This window comes from Callorhinus ursinus, unplaced genomic scaffold (genome assembly GCF_003265705.2).
Source record: "Callorhinus ursinus isolate GAN/ISIS: 27379988/994484 unplaced genomic scaffold, GSC_fseal_2.0 scaffold87, whole genome shotgun sequence".
In the NCBI taxonomy this organism is placed as follows: Eukaryota; Metazoa; Chordata; class Mammalia; order Carnivora; family Otariidae; genus Callorhinus; species Callorhinus ursinus.
In genome coordinates, this window is record NW_027397149.1 from 2,111,058 (window position 1) to 2,121,694 (window position 10,637).

The 10,637-nt window shown below is 42.9% G+C and overlaps 1 protein-coding gene across 5 annotated transcripts in view; it reads right to left on the reverse strand.

Moving 5' to 3' along the window:
• KATNIP (katanin interacting protein) overlaps positions 1-10,637 on the reverse strand; it is a 191,256-nt gene that overhangs the window by 50,489 nt on the left and 130,130 nt on the right. The window lies entirely within an intron of this gene.

A 10,637-nucleotide genomic window follows, 5' to 3' on the forward strand; every position in this document is an offset into this window, starting at 1 on the left:
CCCCAGGAATTGCTCTGCTCCCTGGCAGGGTTTCCAAGCCTCAGGACCTCTGAGTGTGGATCCCGCGCACCGGCCAGGCCACTCCCAAGGCCAGAGGGCCAGAGGAGCAGGGAAGCACCCCTGTCGCGTCCACTCGCACCGATAAAATTCCACGTCATGGGTACTTTAGATGCAGGTGGAAAATGCCAAATCCAGGAACTTTTCTCAGCGCCAGCTGCCTCCTGTCCTGATGAAACTCACAGCTGCTGCTGAACATCTCCCCCCACGCTCGGCCTCAGGGCCTTTGCACAGGCTGGGCCTCTCCTTGCAATCTGCTTCCAGCCTCTCCCACCCGGGGGGGTTAAGCGCAAATGTGCTGTCACTCCCACCGTCACCCCTTCCCTGATACCATCTCTCTGTCCTCCAGGTGCCCACGGGTCCTTGCAGGGCCCGAGGCTAGCATTTACTCAGTGTCCCACAACTACCTGTTTTCCAGTCCAGGTCACCCCTCCACATGCTTGGCTGTGCGCTCCTGAAGGGAAGTGGCTGTGTCTAACTCATTCCAGAACGCTGAGCGTTCAGCACAGTTCCTTGGCACATGGTAGATGCCACAGAATCTTTGTTGAATGAATAAATGACGGGATGAATGAATGATTGATATTTACCTCCTAATGGCTGTCCCTTCGTAGAAATTTTAGAGAAGAGGCTGCAAACTGATCTGGCCTGCAGGGCGATTTTGTTTGGCTCATGAAGTATTAAAAACACATCACTGGCCACATTTAATTATGGGGAGATTTCCCCTCCCCTTCCAGAGCTAGAGTTCTGGCCCTCCATGGCCAGCGTTGGGAGCTCTCTGGCGCCCCAGTCCCCACTGCTTCCTGATGTTTTACACCCCTTTCTCTTCCCAGGATATGACTCTCTGGCTGGCCCCTGCAGGTGTCTGACTCTTGGGTCCCTGCTTAGAGGCTGAGATGGAACCACTGCATCTCTGATGCTGGCTAGAGTTGTCCCTTTTACCTAAAGGGAGCATCACTGTGTATTTGAGAAGGTCTCAACAGACTCCTGTCACCAGGACCACGCCGGCCACTTGATAGAGCCAGGGAAGGAGGAGATTGGCTGGCTCGGGAGTTTTGCCGGCCCCTTGGAGATGCAAGGCCCAGGCTCCAGCTGCGGAAGAGAACAAAGGGGGGCTTGTCCCAATGACAATGGTGCCTTTCAGGAGGGAGGCGGTAGCTTTTGTTAAGGGAGAGAGAGGAGTTCAAGGGGTTCTGACTTATTCTGGCCGAGTTTCTCGAGCTCTGCAAGAACTTTCAGTGCTCCGGGCAGCTGCAAGGGGTCAAGATACCACAGCTCAAAATCCACCGGGTGCCCCTCATTCCTTCCCCAAATCGGGGCCTAAATTGGGTCAGTGTGGCTGCTTGACAAAGTAAGAGTCTGAAGGCTGACCCTTAGACACGGGCGAGGGGACCGTACTTGATTTCCCATCACATTTCTGTCAGCAGGAGGGATAACAGGAGGACTAAGTGGGAATCATGGTGTTCAAAGTCAAAGAACATTAACCCGCGGGTAACTCAGGGCCTCATTAGCAGACGGAGTCTCTAAGAAAAAGGCTGACGGGAAGCCGCTGAGGGCTGACCAAGGCGCGCTGGGCAAGCCGCAGGTACCAGGCCAGCAGGCCGAGCGTCCGCTGAGCCTGCCCATCTCTGCGATTGCAGAGAAGGCAGAACGAGAAGCAGGGCACCTCCTCTCAAAGCCCTGGTGGGGACTAGCACCGTGTAACCCATGTCCCGGAAGGAAGACTGCAGCTCAGCAAGGGGGAAAGTGGTGCGGCTTGCCTAGGCGGTGGAGTCAGGATTCACACCTGTTTGAATTCATTAATTCATTCTGTCTTAGTGTGGATTCCCCCCGGAAGCAGACCCCGAGGCAAGGATGTGAGCGTCAGGAGATTATTTAGACATCAAAGGAAACACCAGTTGGAGCGTGGGAAGGCCAGGGGAGGAAAGGCATTCCATAGACAGTGTGTTACCAAGCTAGCCCCTCCTGTGGCATCTGGAGCTCGGTGCCACCAGAGAATGTGGGGGCCAGAGCAGAACATGCCTCAGTGCAATGCCACCCTTGGGATGAGGGAGCTGGGGTATTCACACCCCAATTCCCACCAGCGTAGGTTGAGGGTGGCTCCTAGGGGCTCAATTCCCCACCAGTTTGGGCCTGCTTCAGGGGAGGCCAAGTGGGCCCCGGAGGCCAGAAAGACAATCCGAAATCAGAGAAATATCGGTGCCAGCACACACAGACGCGGGAAGGACCAGGGGCTGGGGAGGCATGAACAGCAGCTGTTACCCACTTGCCCAAAATAAATACCCTCCTGTGAGGCAGGCGCTGAGCCACACACAGGGCTGGGCGGTGGAGCCTGGCCCACCAGGTCCCAGCTCTACACGAGCTGGGGAAGCAAACAAGTAAAATTACCAAGGAAAAACCCCATCAGGCAGGGATAAATTGGACAAAGAAAATAAGAGAGAAATTATTAATGGCCAATGGAAGGGCATTTTCGAACGATGGTCAGAGGAGGCCTCTTGTAGGAGGTCTCTAACTCCTAACAAAGGTGCTTTCCTCTTCCAGAATTAGCCTGACACTGATCCACTCCCTCGGGCAGATGCTGGATTGCCCTCAGAAGTAGCCCCAATTTAATAAATTACCATAATCAAAAGTAACAAGCTACTGATACACGCAACAATTTGGATGGATGTCAAGGGCATTATACCGAGTGGAAAAAAGCCAGTCTCAAAAAGGTTACATGTGGTATGATTCCATTTATATAGCACTCCTGAAGTGACAAAAAATACATAGAACAGATCAGTGGTTGCCAATGTTAGGGACGGGTGTAGGGAGGTGTGGCTATAAAGGGCTGCATGAGGGAATCCCTTTGTGGTGATGGAACCATTGCTGTGTATCTTGATGTGGTCATAGTTACATGAATCTACATGTGATAATATTGCATAGAACTCACACATGCACCCAAATGCATGTACAAAGGTCTGCACCTTATACTAACGTCAATATCCTGGTTTTGATAATGTACTACAGTTACATAGGATGTCAGCGATGGGGGAAGCCGGTAAGGACACATGGGACCTCTCTATATTTTTTTTAAAAAAATTGAGATATAATTCACATATATCAAATCACCACATCATTTAATTTAATCATCATTTAAAGTGTGCAATTCAGTGTTTTTGTGTATTCCAAGGCTGTGCAATCATCACCACTATCTTTTTCCGGCGTATTTTTTTTTTTACCACCCTAAAAAGGAACCCCATATCTTTTAGCAATTATTCCCCATTCCTGCCTACCCCAGCCTCTGGCAACCACTGATCTACGTCCGGCTCTATGAATGGACTGTTCTGGACACTGCATATGAATGGAATCATACAATATGTGGCCTTCTGTGTCTGGCTTCTTTCACGTAGCATCCTGTTTTCAGGGTTCATCAATGATGTAGCAGGTGTCAGTGCTTCGTTCCTCTTCAGAGCTGAGTAATATTCCACTGTGTGGCTATACCACATTTTCTTTATCTTCCCATCAGTCTGTAGACATTTGGGTTGTTGCCACCCAGCGGCTATTATGAATGATACTGCAATGAACATCTGTGCATAAGTTTTTGTGGGAACATGTTTTCAATTCCCTTGGGTCTGTACCCAGGAATGGAATTGCTGGGTCATGCGGTAACTCCACATTTAACTTTTGGAGAAACAGCCAAACTATGTTCCACAATGGCCGTACCATTTTACTTTTCTGTTCCCATCAGGAAGGTATGCTTTTTCCACAATTGCCAATATTGTTATTTTCTCTTTTCTTTTCACAAATGATAACATCTTAGTGGGTGTGAAATCATATCTCATTGTGGTTTTGATTTGCATTTCCCTGATGACTAATGATGTTAAGCATCTTTCCATGTGCTTCTTGGTCATGTATGTGTTTCTTTGGAGGAAAGCCTATGCAGAATACCTTGGCCATATTCTCATTAGGTTGTTGGTCATTTTGTTGTTGAGTTTAAGAGTTCTTTTCTTTATGTATTCTGGATGATAGACCCTTATCAGATATATGATTTGCAAATATTTTCTCCCATTTTGTAAGCTGTCTTTTCACTATCTTGATGAATGTCCTTTGATGCAAAAGTGTTTTAAATTTTGATGAAGTCTGATTTATCTATTTTTTCTTATGTTGCCTGTGCTTTGGATGTCATATCTAAGACCTCACTGAAAAGCTCAAGGCTACAAAGATTTATATCTATGTTTCTTTTAAGAGTTTTACAGCCTTAAAACTTTAAAAGTTTTAAGATCTTTGATCCATTGAGCTAGTTTTTGTAGACGATGTTAGGGTACAAATCCAACTTCATTCTTTTACATGCAGAAATCCAGTTGTCCCAATACCATTTGCTAAAAAAATGACATTTTTCTCCATCCAGTAGTATTGGCATCCTTGTTGAAAATCAAATGACTGTAGATATAAGGGTCTAGTTCTCTATCAATTCTATTCCATTGATCTCTCTGTCTATCCCTATGCCAGTACCACAGTCTTGATTACTGAAGCTTGGTAGTTAAGTTTTGAAATCGAAGTGTGAGTCTTCAAATTTGTTCTTTTCCAACATTGTTTTAGCTATTCTGGGTCGCTTAAACTTCCATATATATTTTAAGATCAACTTTTCAATTTCCACAAAATAGGCAGCTGGAATCTTGATAGGATTGCATTGAATCTGTAGATAATTTGGGGAGCAACACCACATCAACAGTATTAAGTCTTTCGATCCATGAACATGGAATGTCTTTTCATTCATTTGGGTCTTCTTCAATTCCCACCAACAATATTTTGTACTTTTCAATGTATAAGTCTTTCACTTATTTGGTGAAATTTATTCTTAAGTATCTTACTCTTTTTTTTTTAATTTAAATTGGTACAGCTACTCTGGAAAATAGTATGGAGGTTTCTCAAGAAGTTAAAAATAGAGCTACCTTAAGTATCTTATTCTTTTTGATGCTATTTTAAACAGATTTTTTCCCTTAATTTTCTTTTCAGATTGTTCATTGCTAGGGTATAGAAATACAACTGATTTTTTTTGCATATTGGTCTTTTATCCTGTAAACTTGCTGAACTTGATTTTAGCTTTATCAGTAATTTTTGTGGATTCTTTAGAGTTTTCTATATATAAGATCATATCACCCACAAATACAGTTTTACTTCTTTCCAACCTCTTATTTCACTTTCTTGCCTAACTATCCTGGGAAGAATCTCCAGTACAAGGTTGGACAGAAGTGGTGAAAGCAGTCATCCTTGTCTTGATCCTGATCTTAGGGTGAAAGCTTTCAGTCTTTTACCAGCATGATGCTAGCTCTGGGTTTTCATGGATACCCTTTATCAGGTTGAGAATGTATCCTTCTATTCTTGGTTTGTTTATGGTTTTCCATCACAAAATGGTGTTGAATTCTATCAAATGCTTTTTCTGTATCAAGAGTCACATGGTTATTTTTCCCTCTATCTTATTAACATGGTGTGTTATATTGATGGATTCTTGTATATTGAACAACAAACCACACATTCCTGGGATCAACTCCACTAGGTTTCAATGTATAAATCTTTCTATGAACTGGTAGGTTTTGTTTGCTAATGTTTTGTCAAGGATTTTTATATCTAATTCATAAGGGATGATGTTGGTCTATAGTTTCCTTTTCTTGTGATATCTTTGTCTGGTTTTTGTTGTCAGGGTAATACTGGCCTCACAGAATGAATTTGGAAGTATTCCCTCCCCTTCTATATTTTTGAAGAGTTTGTGAAGGATTGGTGTTAATTCTTTAAATATTTGGTATGATTCACCAGTGAAGCCATCTGGTCTTCGGCTTTTCTTTGTGGGAAGTTGTTGTTGTTGTTTTTTTTTTTAATTAATCCAATCTCTTTACTTGCTATAGGTCTAGCCACATGTTCTATTTCCTCTCGAGTCAGTTTTGGTGATTTGTGTCTTTCTAGGACATTGTCCATTTCATCTCAGATATTTTCATTTATTCGCATAAAATTGTTCAGAATATTCCCTTGTAATCATTTTTCCCCTGTCAGGTTGATAGTCCCCTCTTTCATTCCTGATTTCAGTAACTTGAATCCTTCCTTCTTTTTCCTTGTCGAAACCTAGTTAACAGGGGGGCAGAGCAAGATGGCGGAGGAGTAGGAGACCTGGATTTCGTCTGGTCTCAGGAATTCAGCTGAATAGGGATCAAACCATTCTGAACACCTACGAACTCAACAGGAGACCAAAGAAGAGAGTAGCAACAACTCTCTGAACAGAGAAGCGACCACTTACTAGAAGGTAGGACGTGCGGAGAAGTGAATCCGAGGTGATATTCGGGAGGATAGACGGCGGGGGAGGGGGCCTCCATCGGCTGCTTCTGGCAAATGATAGAGCCACGGAGCACAAAATTGGAACTTTTAGAAGTCGGTTCCGCTGAGGGACGTCACTCCAGTGGCTAAGCGGGAGGTGGAACCCTCGCGGGACAGTGTGGACTCAGGACCCTTGGGGTCACAGAAAGACCGGGGGTGCCTGAGAGCAGCAGAGCTCCCAGGTATCGGAGCGGGGAAGCCGGCTGCAGAGACGGAGCCGAGGCGCGGGCTTGCAGCTCGGGGTGGCCATAAACTGTGATCCGCGGCCCAGTCGGGCCACTGTGCCTCTAGCAGGGACCCAACAAGCGGCAGAGCCAGGGAGACTCACCTCCCTCCCCCAGGAGGAGTGGCGCGGGAGTGCACCGCAGGGATCTGCTGGGTTTGGAGACTCCACACGGGGTCGGGTGCCAGAGATAGAAACACTCGGTCACAGGCCGGGTGAGCACGGAGTGTGGCCGGAGACCGGGGACACAGGAGTGATTGCTTTTCTCTGGGGGCGCACTGAGGAGCAGGGCCCCGAGTTCTCAGCTCCTCTGGGCAGAGAGTGGGAGGCCACCATTTTCACCCTGGTCCTCCAAAGCTATACCGAGAGCTTGAAGGAAACAAAAGCTCCTGAGAGCAAACCCAAGCAGCCTGCTTAGCCCGGACTGACAAGGGTGGGGCAATTCTGCCTCAGGCAAAGACATTTGGGAACCACGGCAACAGGCTCCTCCCCCAGAAGATCAGCACGAACAGCCAGCAAGCCAAGACCAAGTTTACCAATCAAGGAGAACGGGAGAACTCCAGCGCTAGGGGAATACTGCACATAGAATTCATGGCTTTTTTACCATGATTCATTAGTTTTTCAAAGTCAATTTTTTAAACTTTTTTGTTTTTTTTATTTTGAATTTTTCTTTTTCCCTTTTTCAACCAACATCTTATCAATCCCTTTTTTAAAAAAATTTTTTTATTTTTCATTTTTAGAGTCCTATTTTATCCCTTCATAGTAGTAACCCTTATTTTTGGCATATATATGTAAGTTTTTCTCTCTTTAAAATTTTGATATACAGTTTCTTCTAACAGATCAAAATATACCATAAATCACTAGTGTATGGCTTTGTTCTAGTCTCCTGATGATCACAGTCTCTCCCATTTTTTTTCTTTTCTTTTTTCTTTTTTTTAAAAATCTTCTTCTTTCTTCTTTCAAACAACTTCTTATCAATTCCGTTTATAAAACCTTTTATAAGTTTCATCTTTACAGTCATCTTCCATCCCTTCATTGTATCAACCCTTATTTTGTACATATATAAGTCTTTCTTCCTTTAAAATTTTAGGAAGCACTTTCTTCTAACAGACCAAAATACACCCAAAATCTAGTGTGTGGCACTGATCTATGCACCAGCCTGATCATATTTGATCATTTTCTGTTTTTTTTGTTTTGTTTTGTTCTGTTTTTGTTTGTTTTTATCTTTTTCTTTTTCTTTTTTTTCTCTTTCTCTTTCTTTCTTTCCCTTTCTTTTCCCCTGGGTTCAGGTCTTTTCTGATTTGTATAGAGTATATTTGCTGGGGATGTTGTTAAGCTGTTAGCATTTTGTTCTCTCATTCATCTATTCTCCTCTGGACAAAATGACAAGACGAAAAAAATCACCCCAGCAAAAAGAACAAGAGGTAGTACCGTCTGCCAGGGACCTACTCAATACTGACATTAGTACGATGTCGGACCTAGAATTCAGAATCATGACTTTAAAGATACTAGCTGGGCTTGAAAAAAGCATGGAAGTTATTAGAGAAACCCTTTCTGGAGAAATAAAAGAACTAAAATCTAACCAAGTCGAAATCAAAAAGGCTATTAATGAGGTGCAATCAAAAATGGGGGCACTAACTGCTAGAGTAAATGAGGCAGAAGAGAGAATGAGCGATATAGAAGACCAAATGATGGAAAATAAAGAGGCTGAGAAAAGAGAGATAAACAACTACAGGATCACGAGGGCAGAATTCGAGAGATAAGTGATATGATAAGATGAAACAACATTAGAATAATTGGGATCCCAGAAGAAGAAGAAAGAGAGAGAGGGGCACAAGGTATATTGGAGCAAATTATAGCAGAGAACTTCCCTAATGTGGGGAAGGAAACAGGCATCAAAATCCAGCAGGCACAGAGAACCCCTCTCAAAATCAATAAAAATAGTAAAACTTACGAGTCTCAGAGACAAAGAGAAAATCCTGAAAGCAGCTCGGGAGAAGAGATATGTAACCTACAATGGTAGAAACATTGGACTGGCAACAGACCTATCCACAGAGACCTGGCAGGCCAGAAGGGACTGGCATGATATCTTTAGAGCACTAAACGAGAAAAATATGCAGCCAAGAATACTATATCCACCAAGGCTGTCATTCAAAATAGAAGGAGAGGTAAAAAGCTTCCAGGACAAACAAAAACTAAAGGAATTTGCAAACACAAAACCAGCCCTACAAGAAATATTGAAAGGGGTCCTCTAAGCAAAGAGAGAGCCTAAAAGCAGCATAGATCAGAAAGGAACACAGACAATATACAGTCACAGTCACCTTACAGGCAATACAATGGCACTAAATTCCTATCTTTCAATAGTTACCCTGAATGTAAATGGGCTCAATGCCCCAATCAAAAGACACAGGCTATCAGATTGGATTAAAAAACAAGACCCATCGATATGCTGTCTGCAAGAGACTCATTTTAGACCCAAAGACACCCCCAGATTGAAAGTGAGGGGGTAGAAAACCATTTACCATGCTAATGGACACCAAAAGAAAGCTGGGGTGGCAATTCTTATATCAGACAAATTAGATTTTAAAACAAAGACTGTAATAAGAGATGAAGAAGGACACTATATCTTACTTAAAGGGTCTATCCAACATGAAGATCTAACAATTATAAATATCTATGCCCCTAACATGGGAGCAGCCCCTTTTATAAGGTAATTAATAACAAAAGCAAAGAAACACATTGACAACAATACAGTAATAGTGGGGGACTTTAACACCCCCCTGACTGAAACGGACAGATCATCTAAGCAAAAGATCAACAAGGAAATAAAGACTTTCAATGACACACTGGACCAAATGGACTTCACAGACATATTCAGAACATTCCATCCTAAAGCAACGGAATACATATTCTTCTCTAGTGCCCATGGAACATTCTCCAGAATTGATCACATCCTAGGTCACAAATCAGGTCTCAACCAGTACCAAAAGATTGGGATCATTCCCTGCATATTTTCAGACCACAGTGCTTTGAACCTAGAACTCAATCACAAGAGGAAAGTCGGAAAGAACTCAAATAGATGGAGGCTAAACAGCATCCTACTAAAGAATGAATGGGTCAACCAGGAAATTAAAGAGGAATTAAAAAAGTTCATGGAAACCAATGAAAATGAAAATACAACTGTTCAAACTCTTTGGGATACAGCAAAGGCAGTCCTGAGAGGAAAGTATATAGCAATACAAGCCTTTCTCAAGAAACAAGAAAGGTCTCAAATACACAACCTAACCCTACACCTAAAGGAGCTAGAGAAAGAACAGCAAATCAAGCCTAAACCCAGTAGGAGAAGAGAAATAATAAAGATCAGAGCAGAAATCAATGAACTAGAAACCAAAAGAACAGTAGAACAGATCAACGAAACTAGGAGCTGGTTCTTTGAAAGAATTAACAACATTGATAAACCGCTGGCCAGACTTATCAAAAAGAAGAGAGAAATGACCCAAATCAACAAAATCATGAATGAAAGAGGAGAGATCACAATCAACACCAAAGAAATACAAACAATTATAAGAACATATTATGAGCAACTCTATGCCAGCAAATTAGAGAACCTGGAAGAAATAGGTGCATTCCTAGAGATGTATCAACTACCAAAATTGAACCAGGAAGAAATAGAAAACCTGAACAGACCTATAACCACTAAGGAAATAGAAGCAGTCATCAAAAATCTCCCAACAAAAAAAATCCCAGGGCCAGATGGCTTCCCAGGGAAATTCTATCAAACATTTAAAGAAGAATTAATACCTATTCTCCTGAAACTGTTCCAAAAAATAGAAATGGAAGGAAAACTTCCAAACTCATTTTATGAGGCCACCATTACCTTGATCCCAAAACCAGACCAAGACCCCATCAAAAAGGAGAATTATAGACCAATATCCTTGATGAACATGGATGCAAAAATTCTCACCAAAATACTAGCCAATAGGATCCAACAGTACATTAAAAGGATTATTCACCA